Below are 19,470 nucleotides of genomic sequence, written 5' to 3'. Positions count from 1 at the left end.
CCGTTTTCATTTGCAGGGATATTTGTGAGTTTTTGACCAAGTACTGGGCTTCTGTGTCTGTCATCACTCTTTGACCAGAGTGCAGTCCGGCATCCATTTACTCCAAGTAGCCTATCCACACATTAGAGAGCACCAGACTCCGTTTTATGGTCCTTTGAGCCGGATGATGGACATCGAGACTGAGGACAACCAGATCTCCCAAGGGTCCCATCCCAGAGGAGAAGACCGTCCACTATGGCAGATACAGCAGCCAAAAAGAATGGAGGACTACATAGTCAACCACCCACGCACTCTAACAACCGCTCCAAGTGGGCATGCCCACCGAGGTGAGGGCATTCTAACTGGTGAGCCCTCCCCCACAGGTCAGCTTCAGGCAAGCCACGCCCCCAAAGAAGAAGACCTTGAGGAGGATTTTGATGAAGAGGATCATCATCAACCTCAACAAAGCGAACTGTTGAGCCCAGGCCAGCCAGAAGAAAAGGCGTTAAAAGCCCAGTCCCTCCAAGGAAGGGGGTGGCCAGCCCCCAGTCAACAAAGCAGTAATGGAGACAACAGTTATCACTCATATATTCAAGTTCATCTTAAGAAGATAGAACTGGAACACCAGTTAGCTAAAGAGATAGAGGCAGCACGGTTCAAGTCTGAAATAGAGAGACTCCAACTCACCATGGAGAGAAGATACCAGAAGATGCAGCTGGAGAGTAGAGAAAGATAATGGTGAGTGCAGCACCAATGTCACAGACTGTTCTCTTTGCTACCACACGACAAGCAGTACCGGAGTGCCATGTCTGGGACCAAAAGGCACCTGAACAACTTCTACCCCCAAGCCATAAGACTGACAATTTATGTTGACCCCCTTTATTATTTATTTATCTTAATGTTATGTTATTTATATTTGAGTACCATAAGATGAATTAATCAATCAATCATTGCACATGCAAAAACACAGATATTGAAACAAACAACTTGAAAAATCAACCTGCAATAGAGCATGCCGGGAAATGATAATGATGGGCGTGGCTTTGGTTCAACTCTGGTTATTAACACCAACACCATGGTTCTTTTACACCACGGAGTGTTAATTTAACCATCACAAATGTTACACTGAAAAATCAACACTAGTAAACACTGGCCAATTTGCTGTGTACTATGAAAGGGACACATCTGCAGGCTACCATACATTTCAATAACCTTTTCAAATTCTGAATAACGGTAGATGCCCCGTCAATAACCCCCCACTTAACTCAAAGGTTCTTTATTGGGCAAGAGTTCTCCAAGGAACCTTAAGAGCTGAGAAAGAACAATTTAAGAACCTTGGAGTTAAGTGCATTTAAACTCCATGGTAACTCCATGGCAACACTGATTGTTATTCTTCTTGAAGCAGAGAAGACTTAAAAGAGTTATCACCTTCATGGCTTTGAGTTTTCACATCACACTCACTGAGACAGAAACTCTGAGATAAGATTTCATTACTCAAACTTTAATGAAGATGGACTGACACCATAAGTTATCAGGGCGCCACCCTGCTACAAAGAGCACATTAGGAGTCTCGTCTGAGTTTGCATTGGGGGGGCACACACACTCATTCACACAAGTCATTGATTAGGCTGTTATCAGAACACTAGACTACAATGTGAGCAGGGATAATACAGACACACACACACTGCATTGATTTAGCTGTAAAAGAGACCCAGTGCAGAGCAATCTTCTTTGACAGTGTCAGCCCAGACACACTAATGTTAAACCCCCCCTTCCTCCAACCCCTCCCCGCTCTGAATAGTTACCGTATGTTTACTACACCTGGACATCGTCGAGTTCCCACACACTCTGTGCCACCCGGTGGACTACACTAAACAGGGGCAGAGAGGGAAAGACCTGACACAGACAGACAGCTGGAGAATGGCTCCTAGCTGGGCACATACGTACGTCAATTCAATGTCTATTCCACATTGAAATGACGTAGGAAAAAAAAACATTGATTCAACTAGGGTGGACCCCATTGCACTACTTACTGCGATGTGCCATGACAGCAGCATGGGGGAGGGGGGGCTGAGGTCGCTGACCTCCCACATCAGAAGTCTTTAAATCTTTACCCCTCCATCAGTGAAGGAGTGGAACATGCCTTTACATAGATTCTGCTGACTGGGGAATCTGAGTCGGGCTCTGGGGAAACACACTGCTCCAGCGCACATGCTGTATGTGGAAAAAAAGAGGGAACAGAAAGAAAGAAATAGGGGTCAGTACTTCAGGACTCTCGTTCACTATGTTGAGATGTGTTTTGGCCGTATACATTACAGCCTCCCAAACACTACAGATGGCCCCAATGACAGACGAGGAGAGGAGGCGTGAGGGAGAGGAGTGAGAGAGAGGAGTGAGGAAGAGGAGCAGTGAGGGAGAGGAGGAGTAGTGAGGGGGAGAGGAGTGAGGGAAAAGAGGAGTGAGGGAGAGGAGGAGAGGTGACAAGAGTGGAGGAGCAGGTGGAGGCATGGTGGAGAGACAGAAACATTGCTGACAAACAACATGTAGCCTGCAGTCTGTGGAGTTAAGAAAGGAAACCCAAATCAGCAGGCTTGTTCTGCACCCCAATCCAGGCCCAGGGTGGTCAAGAATGAGGAATGGCTTTTGATTTACTTAAGTCCTAGAAAATAAATGTCTTTGTACGGCTCCTGCAGTCGGTATTGTTTGTCCCCACTCTCTCTCTTTCTGTCTTGTTTCTCTCTCTCTCTTATCTCTCTATTCTTTTCCTCAGTGCTCTACAGTATGCTTGTAGAGCGTTTGCCCCCTACAGAAACCTCAGCACAAACTGGACACTATAACTATATTATTTTCCAACATAACATTGTCATACCAGCAAAAATAGTTGACCATCCTGTTGTTCTCTCTCTCGCTCTCTCTCCTTGCCACCTTTCTTTCTATTCCACATCCCCAGTCTCAATCTAACCTTCATTCTCTCTCTCTCCATCTGCCTATCAGTGTTAGTGTGACTCATATATTATTGCAGTGTTAACGTAGGAAAGCACCCAAGCCCTGGGCCGGAAGGTCTGCTTCTGGAGATTGAGTCACTGCAGGCAAAATAGCCTTTCCTGTCTCCCACCCTATATATCTCCCGCTCTAATATAGACCTATAATTCATTACATCAACACCAGAGGCTTATAGTGCAGTTCACAATATACAATATAACTGTTTATGTCCAATGGCCGATGAGCACCGACATGTTTTATCACAATATACAATATAACTCCCGCAAAAACGAGCCTCTGCATGTTGTTTGTGTCAACATTTCGGGTTGGAGACTTTTATCAAGACAGATATAGTTTATAGTCCCCAAAAACACTTCAATTACTAACTCATAAAGTGTAGATTAAAGCTCGTTGGCAACATTTATATTAGCTATACCGATATACAGCTTTCCTGCCATTGAGCATCCACGCCTAATGAGGAACTGTAGCTTCCATGATGCTGAATGACAGCGCCTTCTGTCCAAGAACTTTCATTCTCGGGTGGTTGGGTGGAAGAAATACCACTAACTGTTCCACAAGAGAATGTCACTGATGTGCATATTTTATTGGGTTGTTTGCAGATGATTTTGAATATTCTTCACATTTAAGTGAGTGTGACAAATTCAACAGTCAAGTGGAACAGCAGGTCTTTTTTTTAACCTTTATTTAACTAGGCAAATCAGTCAAGAATTTGTTCTTACTCTCAATGACAGCCTAAGGAACAGTGGGTTAAGTGCCTTGTTCTGGGGCAGAACGACCGATTTTTACCTTGTCAGCTCAGGGATTTGATCTTGCAACCTTCGGTTACTAGACCAACACTCTAACCACTAGGCTACCTGCCTTATTTAAGGGTTAGGTGAGTGTCTGGCCCTTGACTGGCAGGGGGTTGGGAGGGGGGTGTAGGTGCATTTTAATGGGGTAGAGTCTGGCGTTTGAGAGTGTGTGTGTGTGTGCCTGTATGTTTGCTTTGGTTGCTGGGTGGGTGTGGTGGCCGGCTGCAGGGTGCAGGGAGTCCAGTCTGCAGGGTCAAGATAAATGCAGAGAGAGGAGGGTGAGGAGGTGAGACAGGAAGTCCTCTAACATCACTTCCTGTCTTTGTTTCAACCACTCTATTTTCAAGGCTTGGAATGTAAATCCTGTTTAGAGGTGAATGAATTCAAAACAAGTTTATTAACCCCTACGTCGGGGGTGGAACAGGCTTCTGAGTGTCTCTGTGTGTGCGTGTGCGTGTGCATGCGAATGGTTTGGTACCACACCCTGTCTACATCCTGTACCAGCCCTTCTGTCCTTGTATCTCAGGCCAGGGCACTGAGGAATGCCAAGCTCCACAGTCCCACAGCACGCTAGTAGAAACACTCATTGACCCTAAAAGGAAGTGTGTGTGAACATCAAACATAAACAGTGATTTACAAAGTGACCAACGCCAGCCCAGGGCTAACGGACAGACAAACACTGCCATACTCTTTACTACGTTATGGAAGCCTACAAAGACAGTGTTTTCCTAAGACAACAACCACATCTCACTTTTAAACTACAGTGTGTTTTAACCCGACTTACATTTTCATGGTGTTGGGCTGGTACTGCTGAGGAGAGAGGACCTCACACACACACTCACTTCTATCCTACGTGGTTAGGGGGTTTTAAGTGGAAGGGTTTGTCTCCTATGGGACGTCATGGAGATACATGTCTCAGGCTGAGGCTCAACATCGACAGAGGACAGATTTAGGGTAATCCTCTGTTCCTTTCCAGAAAGACTCAATCACCCTAATGAGTCTAGGAAACTGCTGTCTGTCAGCAGTACAGGGATTTGGGATTTGAGGCAAACAAACCTTTTCCAACTTCTGTTCACACTGTGGGAAAATTTGTTTTTGTGTGAATACAATGTGAATTTGTGCAAGTTGCAGTGATGTTGTTCTATTTTAAGTGCATTGTACTATTTGAGCGTATTTGACAGCGCTTGGATGAATTATTTTCTATGTGCGTGTGTGTTTGAATGTGTGTGTTTGTGTTTGACTGATATAATAGGTGTTATGACCCATGACTTCTATAGGATTAATAGTCCCTTGGGTGAACAACCTCACATGGAAAACAGTGTGGATTTAACAATCGCTTGGCTGATGGGTTGTTGTTCTTACCTGTGGGGGTCAATCAGCCTTCCCTTGTTTTAACACCCTCCCACCCTCCGTTAACTACCCTCTCTCCTTCCCTCGCTTACCAACAGTGGTGGAAAAAGTACACAATTGTCATACATTACCAGTGCCTGGTTGTTGAAGTGTGTTTGTTGACAGCATGTCGCTCACATATTATGGGCACATTAGGGCCAGGCTGCATGTCCTTGACATGTTTAAGAGAGCACCTCGCCCCATAATTGGACTGAGGATCACCAGGCTGGTCAGGGACACGGCCATGACAAAGAAGGCCATTTGTCAGGCTTGTTTTTCAAATCTTTTTGCTACTGTGTACATCTACTTTAACAATCCTCCTCACTGACTGACTCAAGGTCTTTTAGACTCTATGTGCTACATATGTAGGATCTTAATTTGCAGCAAAATAATCCTGCATAAAACAGGATTTTAACATTTAGTCCATAATGTTGCTTGATCTGTGGTTAGGCTATCAGCTGGCCAAAATTAGACTACATGAAAAGTGCAATACTGTTAATATAACTGTGTAAGTGTGGGTTTTCAGTGAATTTATGTAAATCACAAAGCTCATCTGCATTTTCTGCAAAGAAGGAAAATTCTCAGCAACAAAAAGTGATCAAATTAAGATCCTACATCTGTACTGTGTCAGATGGGCCTTTACTTCTCATCCAGGGAAAGAAGCCATAGGGTACGTCTGAAATGGCACCCAATTTACTATATAGTGCACTACTTTTGACCAGGGCCTGCATAGGGCTCTGGTCAAATGCAGTGCACTATGGATCTTGGTCAAAAGTAGTACACTATATAGGGAACATGTAAGATGCAGACGTGATCTGCCTCAGCATTAACCCTCTGTCTTTGGGATGATTGGCATTGGGGAAAGGTGTTTCAATGTATTATACAGTAAGACACATTTATGTAAATGGCTCCATATTTCAGAGATATGAGGTATCTGAGAGGCTCATCGCATGTCGTCTGTCAAAATCCAGGTGGACGAGAAAAAGAGAGGCTGGGAAAAGACGAGAGGCTGGGAAAAGACAAGCACTGACAGGACAACCGCTGGTAAGCTTGACAAACAAGACGAACTGGCATAGACAGATAGAGGATAAGTGTGGAAGATGGGCAACACCTGGAGGGGGTGTAGAAAAGCACAAGGACAGGACAGGTGAAACACATGTTGAATTTCTTACATGAGCTTTTTCTGAAGACAACTTTATTTTCAAGAATAAAATTTCTTCTTAACTTTTTGCTTAAGGAGAAACATAAGAAATAGCTCAAGAAAATGTCCAAGAACCTTTTTGAGGAATATCAACTTGCTTAACTTTCTTCTTAAGTCTATAGCTAAGGAAAAAATGGCAGTTAAGTAGACATTTCTTCTTAAGAATGTTTTGTGAATCTGGGCCTGGAGGCTCCATTATATACACTTTAGTTTAGGCTCTGGCTTCAACGCTACACAAAGGTGCTATCTAGAACCTAAAATGATTTGTCAGCTGCCCCTACAGGATACCTTTGAAAAACCCTGTTTGGGTCCACGTAGAACCCTTTCCACAGAGGGTTCTAAAGGAATCCAAAAGGGTTCTATCTGGAAACAAAAAGGATTCTATGGGGACAGCCAAATAACCCGTTTGGCACGCTTTTTTCTAAGTGTGTAGCTGCTAACATTACAGTCTGAGGGAATTGTAAAGTTCTTACTCTCTAGTGGTGGAAACTACTGGACACCTCTATCTCCTTACATTAGTCCTGGTTTACCCACTGCCCAGCCTCTCCATTTAGCTGCCGCCAAACCTCTATCTATAAAACACAAAGTGATCCCATCAACTACCTATGTGGATTTGATCTCTAGCCTATACAGATACAGAACCCTTCTTGGCACCACCTGCCATTGATTCACAGCAGCTTTCTCTATTCTTACTGCCCCACCACACACAGTCTCTTATGAGTGGGTTAGGAAACCATGGGATACTCTTTCTAGAAATAGCATAACACAGCAGCAGAGTGGCATATATTATTGATGGCAAAACGCTACAAAAGTTGGCAGACCATGGGATATTAAATAGCCAACAAATACTGTGCGTCTCTATATAACTTAATTCCTTGCTGGAATGCATCAGTGTTCCGTAACAAATATTTGCGCAAAAACTGTAGATTAAATCACAGTTGATCTGAACTACAAGAGATCCTTTAGGACTATTTTGGTGTGAATGTCCACAGTTCACACTCACCAGCCTCCTGAAACAACTCTAGGGAATGTTTTGGATCAAATACAAGATGTTCCAAATGCTAGCCTCATGGAGAGAGAATTTGATTACTATGGTAAATAAGCCAATTACTGTCACGTGTTTCTGAGGGAGCAGAGTTTGGGTGGAATGTGTATAAAATCCCCATCCCTCCCTGGCCACCGTTGACAGTTTCTGACGAGGATTGTTGGCAACAGCAACAAGGGGAAGAAATCTGAGCGGGATGGGAGGGAGGCCATAAAAAGGCATGTTTAAAAAATGTGCTCACATTGATATGCAGGACAAAATTAGTCAAGGCTATTCTCATGTATTTTTGTGATGTCTAAGCATTTTTACTGTAGGGGCCCAAGGCATGGATGGTAAAACCAATTGCGCAACATTGATACACTAGTGACAAACTTACCCACCCTACTACTCAACTAGATTACTAGTTTCCCTTCTCTCTGGTCTTCAGGAGAGGGTGAGATTAATAAAGGTTGGTACCTCTAAAAAGGCTATTCACACATCCAAAACTGGGAAGTATATCAAAGCATGACTTTGCTTTAAAAAAAAAAGTCAAATCCCTTAGGATTTGTTCACATTTTGTTGTATTACAAAGTGGAATTGAAATAGATGTGTTTTTATTTGTAATTGATCTACACAAAATACTCCACAATGTCAAAGTAAAACATTTGATAAATTTTTACAAAATAAAACAAATTAAATAACATATATAATATAGTCATTGCATAATTATTCACCCACTTTGTTAAGGCAAGCCTAAATTAGTTAATGAGTCAAATTTGGCTTAACAAATCACATAAGTTACATGGACTTTATGTGAAATAATAGGGGTTAACATGATTTTTGAATGACTACCCCTTCCTCTGTACCCCATATGAGTGGCAGGTAGCCTCAAGGTTAGAGCGTTGGGCCAGTAATCGAAAGGTCGTTGCTTTGAATACTGGAGTCGACAAGGTGAAAAATCTGTCGCCGTGCCCTTGAGCAAGGCACTTAACCCTAATTGCTCCAGAGGAGTTATACAATGGTGACCATTGCCGTCACACATATAAGCACCTACTCCCATACATACATCTGTAAGGTCCCTCATTAAAGGTTTGAATTTCAAGTACAAAGAATAGGGAGGTTTTCAAAAGCCTCTTAAAGAAGGGCAGTGATGGGTAACAATAACACAGACATTGAATATCTCTATAAGTTAATTATTATGCTGTGGATGCTGTATTAAATCACAGACATATCAAAGATACAGTCAGGCTTCTAAACTGCAGGACAGGAAGGAAACTGCTCAGGCATGTTACCATGAGGCCATTGATGATTTTAATACAGCTATGGAGTTCAATGGCTGTGATGGGGAAAAACTGAGGATGGATCAACAACATTGCAGTGACTCCACAATAATGACCTAAATGACAGAGTGAAAAAACCCGGCAAAGGAATACACTTTTTGGCTTAAATGCAAAGCCTTATGTTTGGGGAAAATTCAACACAACACTGAGTAATTGCCTCCATATTGTCAAGCATAGTGGTGGCTGCATCATGTTATGGACAATGTTGCCTTAGGCAGTGTGCGAATTTAGGTCTGCTGAACGCAAACTTGTGAAAACTTCCAGTGCGCATTTACTGTGAACACTGAGGCTGTACCCGCTTTAAGTTATAGCTTTAACAGTGGCTATGTAGGTTACTGTGGCTATTTGATCATAATTTAGCCCTACCAGAGTGGCCTACCATAAAAAAACAATGGAGAAAATGCATCCTATAACATTAACAAGCGCATCTACTCACGACCGCTCATGCTGTAAACATAGTCCAGTTCAAAGTAAATGGCACAGACCCATATATGTAATGGTCTATTAGCATATAGACCTACTGCAGCTCTGATTGTTTATGTCGCACAGGTCTGCGTAGAGTACGGGCTGAGTAGTGCGTGTCAATGCAATGGAATCCTAATCCGATGCGTTCTACCTACAACAAAATCTCTTGCATAGTTCGTGTTATTTCGGTATGTTGAATTGAATGTGGCTAATATTGCATTGATTTGATCAGTTGCCACAATAAACGGAAACGTTGATGGGGGAAACTCTTGAACAGTGGTTACCAAACTTTCCTGATTCAAGATCACTTTGAGTCCAAATGAAAGCTGAGATCTATTGCTCACCCAATTTTTTTTTACATGACTTAAAAACCGTAAGCATATGCAATATTAACCAATTAAAAACAGTACTGTAGAAATGAGGTTTGTGCAGTAAGCTATAGGCCCAATACATTATCACTGCATATTAGTTTTGCTTGAAATGCCCTGCCTATGCATTGTTGTTCGGGCCATTTAAAAAAATTATATTTCAACATTTGAGGTTGGCTATATGATCACACCGGTAATAGAGCCGTTGTTATATTACTTGTGAGGCACAGCTGAGTGAGCATGCATTTAAATAATCTTTTGTTAATTTATTTTTTTTACTGGGCTGATGGTGCCTGCAGACTGAGGTTCTGCCTCTCAACATCCATCCGCTCTCCCTTTCCTCCAGTGACACTGACCAAAAAGGGACACAGTCTTCCAGCTGATGGGGAAACTCGAGTCGTACCGCATTATTTCTGCCTCGTGCACAAATTCATGTTGTTATTCCTATGAACAGAGAAAGTTAAATATTCCTCGATATTAAAAAAGACCCAAGCCACCAATAATAACAACAATGCAAGAATATAGATACACTTTCCTATTCATTCATTACTGCTGCATTGTTTGTTGTAGCACTGAGTGGAAATAGGAAGAACGAGGCATTTTATGGTTTATAAAAAAGTGTTGACTACAAAGTGTTGACAGTGCTGAGTAAGAACTTTAACCTGAACTCACTCAAAAACTGCAGCTCTGCTGTATTCGTTGACAGTCTCTCTCTAGTGATGGTTTTAAACGTTGTGAAATCTCACAGTATTAACTCCGCTGTAAGCTTTATTTTATGCCTGCTTCGTCACTTTAGACATGGTAGTCTGAGACATCCGATTGGTCAGCAGTAGGCCTATAGTGCACTTGATTTGCTCTCTGAACCTGCCGGGAAGGCAGAGTTTTTACTTTCAGACACATGAAATGGTTCAAAATGGCAACAGTTTGCCTACCCGGCACGCAGGGCAGCTGAATTGGGTGCACCCACCACCAACAGCCCGAGACGAATACAAAAAAATTGGAACACAAGGCTTTATCTTGTTTGTTTTTTTACAGAAATGGTTGGCGTTCGACAAGGAATGCCTTGGTGACCACTACTCTAGAAAGTTGAGTGAAGTTCACTTTTTTTAATTTAACCTTTATTTAACTAGGCAAGTCAGTTCTTATTGTTATTTACAATGACAGCCTACCAAAAGGTAAAAGGCCTCCTGCGGGGACAGGGGCTGGGATTAAAAATATAATAAAAATAAAGGACAAAACACACATCACGACAAGAGAGACACCACAACACTACATAAAGAGAGACCTAAGACAACAACATAGCATGGAAGCAACACATGACAACACAGCATGGTAGCAACACAACATGGCAGCAGCACAACATGGTAGCAGAACAACATGGTGGCAGAACAACATGGTAGCAGCACAAAGCATGGTACAAATATTATTGGGCACAGACAACAGCACAAAGAGCAAGAAGGTAAAGACAACAATACATCACGCGAAACAGCCACAACTGTCAGTAAGAGTGTCCATGATTGAGTCCTTGAATGAGAGATCAATATAAAACTGTCATGTTTGAGAGTTTTTTGCAGCTCATTCCAGTCGCTAGCTTCAGCGAACTGAAAAGAGGAGCGACCCAGGGATGTGTGTGCTTTGGGGACCTTTAACATAATGTGACTGGCAGAACGGGTGTTGTATGTGGAGGATGAGGTCTAAGAGGGTTTTTATAAATAAGCATCAACCAGTGGGTCTTGCGACGGGTATACAGAGATGACCAGTTTACAGAGGAGTATAGAGTGCAGTGATGTGTCACATAAGGAGCATTGGTGGCAAATCTGATGGCCAAATGGTAAAGAACATCTAGCCGCTCGAGAGCACCCGTACCTGCCGATCTATAAATTACATCTCCGTAATCTAACATGGGTAGGATGGTCATCTGAATCGGGGTTAGTTTGTCAGCTGGGGTGAAAGAGGAACGATTACGATAGAGGAAACCAAGTCTAGATTTAACCTTAGCCTGCAGCTTTGATATGTGCTGAGAGAAGGACAGTGTATCATCTAGCCATACTCCCAAGTACTTGTATGAGGTGACTACCTCAAGCTCTAAACCCTCAGAGGTAGTAATCACACAGTTGGGGAGAGGGGCATTCTTCTTACCAAACCACGTTACCTTTGATTTGGAGGTGTTCAGAACAAGGTTAAGGGCACTAAGAAAGCTTTGTTGTAGAGCATTTAACACAAACTCTAGGGAGGGGCAAGCTGAGTATAAGACTGTATCATCTGCATATAAATGGATGAGAGAGCTTCCTACTGCCTGATCTATGTTGTTGATGTAAATTGATTAGAGTGTGGGGCCTAGGATCGAGCCTTGGGTTACTCCCTTGGTGACAGGCAGTGGCTGAGACAGCAGATGTTCTGACTTTATACACTGCACTCTTTGAGAGAGGTAGTTAGCAAACCAGGCCAAAGACCCCTCAGAAACACCAATACTCCTTAGCCTGCCCACATGAACGGAATGGTCTACCGTACCAAAAGCTTGGCCATGTCAATAAAAATAGCAGCACAACATTGGTTAGAATCAAGGGCAATGGTGACATCATTGAGGACCTTTAAGTTTGCAGTGACACATCCATAACCTGAGCGCAAACCAGATTCAATACCAGGGAGAATACTAGACATTAAAAAAGCCAGTCAGTTGATTATTGACAAGTTTTTCCAACACTTTTGATAAACAGGGCAAAATAGAAATTGTCATATAACAGTTAGGATGGGCTTGATCTCTCCCTTTAAATAAAGGACACACCGTGGCTGCCTCTCCTCAGAGAGTTTAGACAGGTTAAAAAGGTCAGAAATAGGCTTGGCGATGATAGGGGCAACAACCTTAAAGAAGAAAGGGTCTAAATCCAGATGGTTTTTGGGGGTTAAGTTTAAGGAGCTCCTTTAGCACCTCGGACTCAGTGACCGCCTGCAGGGAGAAACTTTGTAGCGGGACAGGGGAAAAAGAGGGAGGACCATCGGGGCTCGTCGCATTAGAAGGGGTGGGAGATGAGGAAATGTTGGATGGGCAAGGAGGCATGGCTGAGTCAAATAGGAATCCTGACTTGAAGTGGTGATTAAAGAGCTCAGTCATGTGCTCCATGTCAGTAACAACCACATCATCAACATTAAGGAACATGGGCAGCTGTGAGGAGGAGGGTTTATTCTCTAGGTCTTTAACCATTTTCCAGAACTTCTTGGGGTTAGACCCACAGAGAGAGAACTGCTCCTTAAAGTAACTAACTTTGGCCTTCCGGATAGATCACGGTCGAACCAGGGGCTGAACCTGTTTCTAATTCTCAGATCGGTGTGGAAGAACTTGACTGGCCTGCACAGAGCCCTGACCTTAACCCCATCGAACCCCTTTGGGATGAATTGGAATGCCGATTGCGAGCCAGGCCTAATCACTGCCCGGCCTCACTAATGCTCTTGGCTGAATGGAAACAAGTCCCCGGAGCAATGTTCCAACGTCTAGTGGAAAGCCTTCTCAGAAGAGTGGAGGCTTTTATAGCAGTAAAGGGGCGACAAACTCCATATTAATGCCCATGATTTTGGAATGAGATGTTTGACAAGCAGGTGTCCACATACTTTTGGTCACGTAGTAGCTGAGGGTAGAGTTTAAAACTGTTGTGTTGTGGTGAACAGTTGTGCTGATTGGATAGAAATGAGAAAAGATGGCACGAGACAAAGCAACCAGACGTAGTAGTGCCTGACTAATGTGATTCGCTTGGTGTATGACATGCTGACACTAGGCCTATGATTTGAGCCCCACTAAGGAGTAACCAATCACCTGTCATGTAAATCTGATGAACTGCCAACTTTGAGTGTGAAAATCCCCCCAAAAGTACACGGATAGGAAGCATCCGTAGTAGTACCCGTACTAAGAGCCAACTGTGTAACCCATAATGAGATCTGAGATCAGGCGCTATTGCGACGTTACCATAGGACCAACCATGAAAAGGCACTTGAGTAAAAGTGTTATTAAAACTGAGCACTACCCAAACCCTTGCAGGTGCCAGATGAACCTTGTACACTAGCAGTAAAGGAACCAGTGTGGTAAACCCATTCCTGGATGTGATGTAGCCTGGGATCAGTTGTAAAGATGGCTGGATAGCCACCAGTGCTGGGTCGTTGGTCATAGGAGCCGAGAAAGGGGCCCGGGTGGAAGTGGTGGAGGAGCCACGGAGGCTTCATGGGAGCAAAGGAAGCAGGAAAAGCCTGGTCAGAGGAGCCCATAGCCTTGTATCTTGGAATTTCCCTTTCGCTGGTGAAGTCGAATCTAGAGCCTTTTCTTCCGTCTGGGGGAAAACCTCTTCTCCCGCAAAGGGGATACCGTCGTCTAGGAGTTGCAGAGATAAGCCGAGTACATCCGTAGCCAGAAGAGAGGAGCTCGTGGCTACTAGATGAATTAAAAGTGACATGCCATTCAGACCAGCCTTCCTGATTGAACTTTTGTAAACTACATTTCTAACATGTATAGACTCAGGGGGTTGAATACCTAACTAATCAAGGGATATTAGTGCTTTCCTTTTCATTAATCTCAAAAAAATTATTATAATTGTTCTTCCACTTTAACATTACAGAGCATTTTGTGTAGATCATTGACAAAAAAATTACAATGAAATCCATTTTATCCCACTTTATAACACAATAAAATGTGAAGAAATCCAATGGGGGTGAATACTTATGATACCCACTGCATGGTTCATAAAGCTTTCATCATTATTGCTTGTATGAAGTGAGATGGGTTGATGACAGTAAAATGAAGAAAAAAGGGGTGTTGGTGAAAAGAGGGGTTTGATTGAGGCCTTGGATGCAGGACGTCTTGTTTGGCTTGAATGAATGGAAATCATGTCATCACTGTGGTAGTGGTGGGGAGAGGTCTAGAGCACAGGGAGAGGGGGGTGAAGAGTATTTGTGTGTATTGGGGGGAGGGTCCCAGAGACTTTTCTTCTCTTCTTACTCATCCTCTCCTCTGTCTTATCTAAGCAACACGCAGTGTCATGACAAGGATCAGTATGCAGGATGTGTGGTTTGATAGCAGTGTGTATGCATCATTGTGTAGGGACAATAGGTGTGCATTTGCACATATCTGTACACACATGCATATCTCAGTGTCTCCCTCACACATGCTCAGAAGCCTTACAGTACAAATCTCCACAGCATCCAGTCTCTCCATTCTAGTCTCCAGCATGTAGACAGACCGAGACCAAGCAGCACATCATCATGTAGAAGTACTGTATCAAGTATCTGGAAGCGTCAGTAATGTTAAACTGAGCCCATTCTGCTGACTATGTTTGTGTCCTCAAATTCTTACATTACTGGTGAGGACAGCCCAACCGTCTTAGAGTTGGCCAGAGACTTTAAACACAGCACTGATCCACAACTAAGATAGAGAAGGGGAGGGGGGAGAGAGCAAGAGGGGGGTAGAGAGGATTTTGTTTTCTGTCAATGCTGTTTATCCATTCATGTTTTAAAGAGCAGGTAGATATCAATGGTGGATCTTAGTACCTGCAGCCACAGAAGAGACAGGTACAGACCAGGGCCAAACTCTGTAAACACACTGGTGATGTCATTAATACTCAGACAGGGAGGGAGGTGTTCACTATAGTTCAGTAGCCAGGGAGAAATACCTGGCGTATCCCGTTGGAGAAAACACACACACACACACACACACTGGCACAACCGGCGCTTTCTACATAAACACACCCCAATCCTATTGTGAAGCCAGATAATAAACCAGTACCGGCATGTGGTGGGAACGCTCCAGACTTATTTGTTTGTCAGCAACAATAATATTTACTGTATTGTATGCCCTTCTTTACCCCACCACTCACACTCTCTCTCTTTCAGCCCTCATCAGGAAAGTTTGTTCATGTTTCTAACCCTCTTCAGACCATAGCATGGGCACAGTGACCCTTCTCTCGACTCTCTCCAGGGTAAGTGCTTCTGCCTTTTAGCCAAATCTGTCAGGTCCCCTTTGACGCACGTCCGCTTCCTGTACAAGTGAGATTTTTATTGTTCCAACGGACCCGACTCCAGAATCTCACTACCACAGCCATTTCCTGCTTCCTCTTCGGCAGGAAGTGCTGCTTCGCTTCAGTTGTTTTTGTTGGTCTCAGCAATCGGCATACAAAACTTTGCTTGCGTCAGGCCAAGCCTTGATTTCAAAGAAAGAAAATAGTTCCTTGAAAAGAAACATACACTCGCTTACACACTCGCATATTTTGTGTCTCACGGTCCTTGAACCTTTCCTGCCACTCACCCTTGGCAGAATGTCCTGAGTGTGTGTTGGTGTGTGTGGTCAACCGGGACCCCCAGCCATGGTGCTACAGCACATAAACTTCTTCGTTGTCGCAGTAAAAACAGTATGTGTGCAGGTACAGTAGAGTCACATCGCTAGGCTACAACCCAAATCACTGGGCCCTTAACTAACCTCAGGAATAAAAAGATACCTCACTTTAGCAAGTTTGGTATTTTCGTTTAAAACGCATATGTTATTATATTTCTCTGGTAGTTTTGTAACGTATCTGTAGACCAATATCAACATTTTACCAGCGAAAGGTTTAACCAAATGTTAACCTCTGAACAAATTTCATAACATCTTTTAAAGAAGCTTTGAAGGAAAAATTTTGAATAAATTCAGCATACAGTGCCTTCAGAAAGTATTCATACCCCTTAACTTATTCTACATGTTGTTGTGCTACAGCCTGAATTCAAGTATATTTTTTTCTGTCACCCATTTTATTCTGTCACCCTAGGATTAAATACTTTCAGGGTAATTTTCAAATGTTGCATCCCAAGAATAAATCCCTTTTCTCCTGGGTAACCCGGTATTTCTCTCCAAATCCGGAAGTGTTATTCAAAAGCATATAAATAGGCCTATGTCTGGATTTGATTAGAGCTTTGATTGAAGATTCAAGTCTGATGCTACCTGAGCCTGATTAACCATATATTTAATAGATTTTATGAGCCCAAGTCCAAAAAAGCCCAAATGATTGTGCTGTTATGCAATACATATTTGATATAGGCTACTGCACATTACACATGACAGAAAAACAAAAGCCCATAGATGAAGCTATATGCTCTCTTGGGTAAATACATGAAACTAGCTCCAGTAGGCTAATCCGTTTGAGTATGGACTGTATTAATGTACTGTATTGTATTACACTGGATTATATGACTGGAATTACACACATCATTCAATCCATGATAAAGCAGGGAGAGAACATGCCATTCCGGTGCAGCACATACGGCCTATAAAGTTACAAGTATAGGTTAGCGAATTTGATTTGAATTTTGAAATATAATAGGGCCTATTTGTATAATTGGTAGGCTGATGCATATACAGTGCATTCGGAAAGTATTCTGGCATTTTGTTACATTACAGCCTTATTCTAAAATGTAGTAAATTGTCATTTTTTTCTCATCAATCTACACACAAAAACCCATAGTGATGAAGCAAAAACTGATTTTTCTTTTTGCAAATTTACTACAAATAAAAAATATCATTTACATAAGTATTCTTTCCCTTTACTCAGTACTTTGTTAAAGCGCCTTCGGCAGCGATTACAGCCTCGAGTCTTCTTGGGTATGATGCTACAAGCTTGGTACAGGTGCATTGTCTTGGCTGTGTGCTTAGGGTCATTGTTCTGTTGGAAGGTGAACCTTCGCTCAAGTCTGAGGTCCTGAGCGCTCTGGAGCAGGTTTTCAAGAATCTCGCAGTACTTTGCTCCGTTCATCTTTCCCTCGAGCCTGACTGGTCTCCCAGTCCCTGCGGCTGAATAACATCCCCACAGCATGATGCTGCCACCACCATGCTTCACTGTAGTGATGGTGCCAGGTTTCCTCCAGACATGACACTTGGCATTTAGGCCAAAGAGTTCAATCTCGGTTTTATCAGACCAGAGAATCCTGTTTCTCATAGTCTGAGAGTCCTTTAGGTGCCTTTTGGCAAACTCCAAGTGGGCTGTCATGTGCTTTACTGAGGAGTGGCTTCCGTCTGGCTGTTCCACCATAAAGGCCTGATTGGTAGAGTGTTGTCCTTCTCGAAGGTTCTCCCATCTCCACAGAAGAACTCTGGAGCTCTGCCAGAGTGACCATCGGGTTCTTGGTCACCTCCCTGACCAAGGCCCTTCTCACCCAATTGCTCAGTTCGGCCGGGCGGCCAGCTCTATGAAGAGTCTTTGTGGTTTTTAAGAATTATGGAGGCCACTGTGTTCTTGGGGACCTTCAATGCTGCAGAAATGTTTGGGTATTAATAATTATATATTTAATATAAGTAGACATGCACTCATTGACTGTAGCCCATATAAAGCACCCACAAGCCACCGGTGGCTGAAAACACAATCATCGCGGGATGAACTAGTGACAAATTTACGGCCAAGGCTGGTCCATTTAAAATAATTCCTTCCTCCCTCCCTCGCCCTGCAAGTGTATACTCGTCAGACTTCATGATACGTCATCAGAAGTGTCCACTTAATTTGAGGGCTGAGGGGATAGGGTGCGTCTTTTAAGTGTTTGGACTGCAGCCTCTGTCTTTATATAACTGTAGCATAAGCTATGCTGCAGCAAATGTAGGCCTATTTGTCACAATAAAACAAAAAGTTACCATGATGAGATGATAGGTCTACATGAATTCACACCATGCTGTTCATATAAATAATTTGTTATAATTTACCAGTTATTTATCCTGGGAAAAGGGAGTGGTTTTGGTTGGTAATTCCCAGTAAATCTTGGGAACCGTGTTCCCGCCTTTCAACCCTAATGTACACACAATATCCCATAATGACAAAGTGAAAACATGTTTCTAGAAATGTTTGTAAATGTATAGAAAATTAAATACAAAAATATAATTTACAAAAGTATTCACACCCTTGAGTCAACACTTTGTAGAAGCACCTTTGGCAGCGATTACAGCTGTGAGTCTTTCTGGTTAAGTCTCTAAAAGCTTTCCACACCTGGATATTGCAACACTTGCAAAACATTTCAAAATTCTTCAAGCTCTGTCAAATTGGTTGATCATTGTTAGATAACCATTTAAAGGGCTTGCCATAGATTTTCAAGTAGATTTAAGTCAAAACTATAACTTGGCCACTCAGGAACATTCAGCAACTCCAGTGTAGATTTGGCCTTGTGTTTTAGGTTATTTTCCTGCTGAAAAGGTGAATTCATCTCCCAGTGTCTGGTGGAAACTCCCCAGTCCTTAACGATTACATGCATACACTTAACATGACGCAGCCACCACAATGCTTGAAATTATGGAGAGTGGTACTCAGTATGGTGTTGTATTGGATTTGCCCTAAACATAGCACTTGTATTCAGAACAAAAAGTGAATTGCTTTGCCACATTTTTTGCAGTATTACTTTAGTGCCATGTTGCAAACAGGATGCATGTTTTGGAATATTTGTATTCTGTACAGGCTTCCTTCTTTTCAATCTGTCATTTAGGTTAGTATTGTGGAGTAACTACAATGTTGTTGATCCATCCTCACTTTTCTCATATCACAGCCATTAAACTCTAAGTGTTTGAAAGTAACTATTGGCCTCATGGTGAAATCCCTGAGCGGTTTCCTTTCTCTCCGGCAACTGAGTTAGGAAGGATGCCTGTATCTTTGTAGTGACTGGGTGTATTGATACATCATCCAAAGTGTAATTAATAACTGCACCATGCTCAAATTGATATTCAATATCTGCTTTTTAGGTGCCATTTTTAGGTGCCCTTCTTTGCGAGGCATTGGATAGCCTCCAATGGTTGAATCTGTGTTTGAAATTCACTGCTCGATTGAGGGACCTTACAGATAATTGTAGGTATGGGGTACAGAGATGAGGCAGTCATTCAAAAAACAAGTTAAACACTATTATTGCACACAGAGAGTCCAGCAAATGTTTA

General features: G+C 42.7%; 1 long non-coding RNA gene across 1 annotated transcript in view; it reads right to left on the bottom strand.

Moving 5' to 3' along the window:
• Positions 1-1,464: 1,464 nt before the first annotated feature.
• LOC106568890 (uncharacterized) overlaps positions 1,465-19,470 on the bottom strand; it is a 23,435-nt gene continuing 5,429 nt past the window's right edge. The window contains exon 4 of the long non-coding RNA XR_001320415.2: positions 1,465-2,193. This is a non-coding gene — a long non-coding RNA (uncharacterized lncRNA). The remainder of the gene's footprint in view (positions 2,194-19,470) is intronic.

This window comes from Salmo salar, chromosome ssa01, assembly GCF_905237065.1.
Source record: "Salmo salar chromosome ssa01, Ssal_v3.1, whole genome shotgun sequence".
In the NCBI taxonomy this organism is placed as follows: Eukaryota; Metazoa; Chordata; class Actinopteri; order Salmoniformes; family Salmonidae; genus Salmo; species Salmo salar.
Note: the sequence above shows the minus strand (reverse complement) of the source record. Positions and strands in the feature narration are given on the sequence as shown.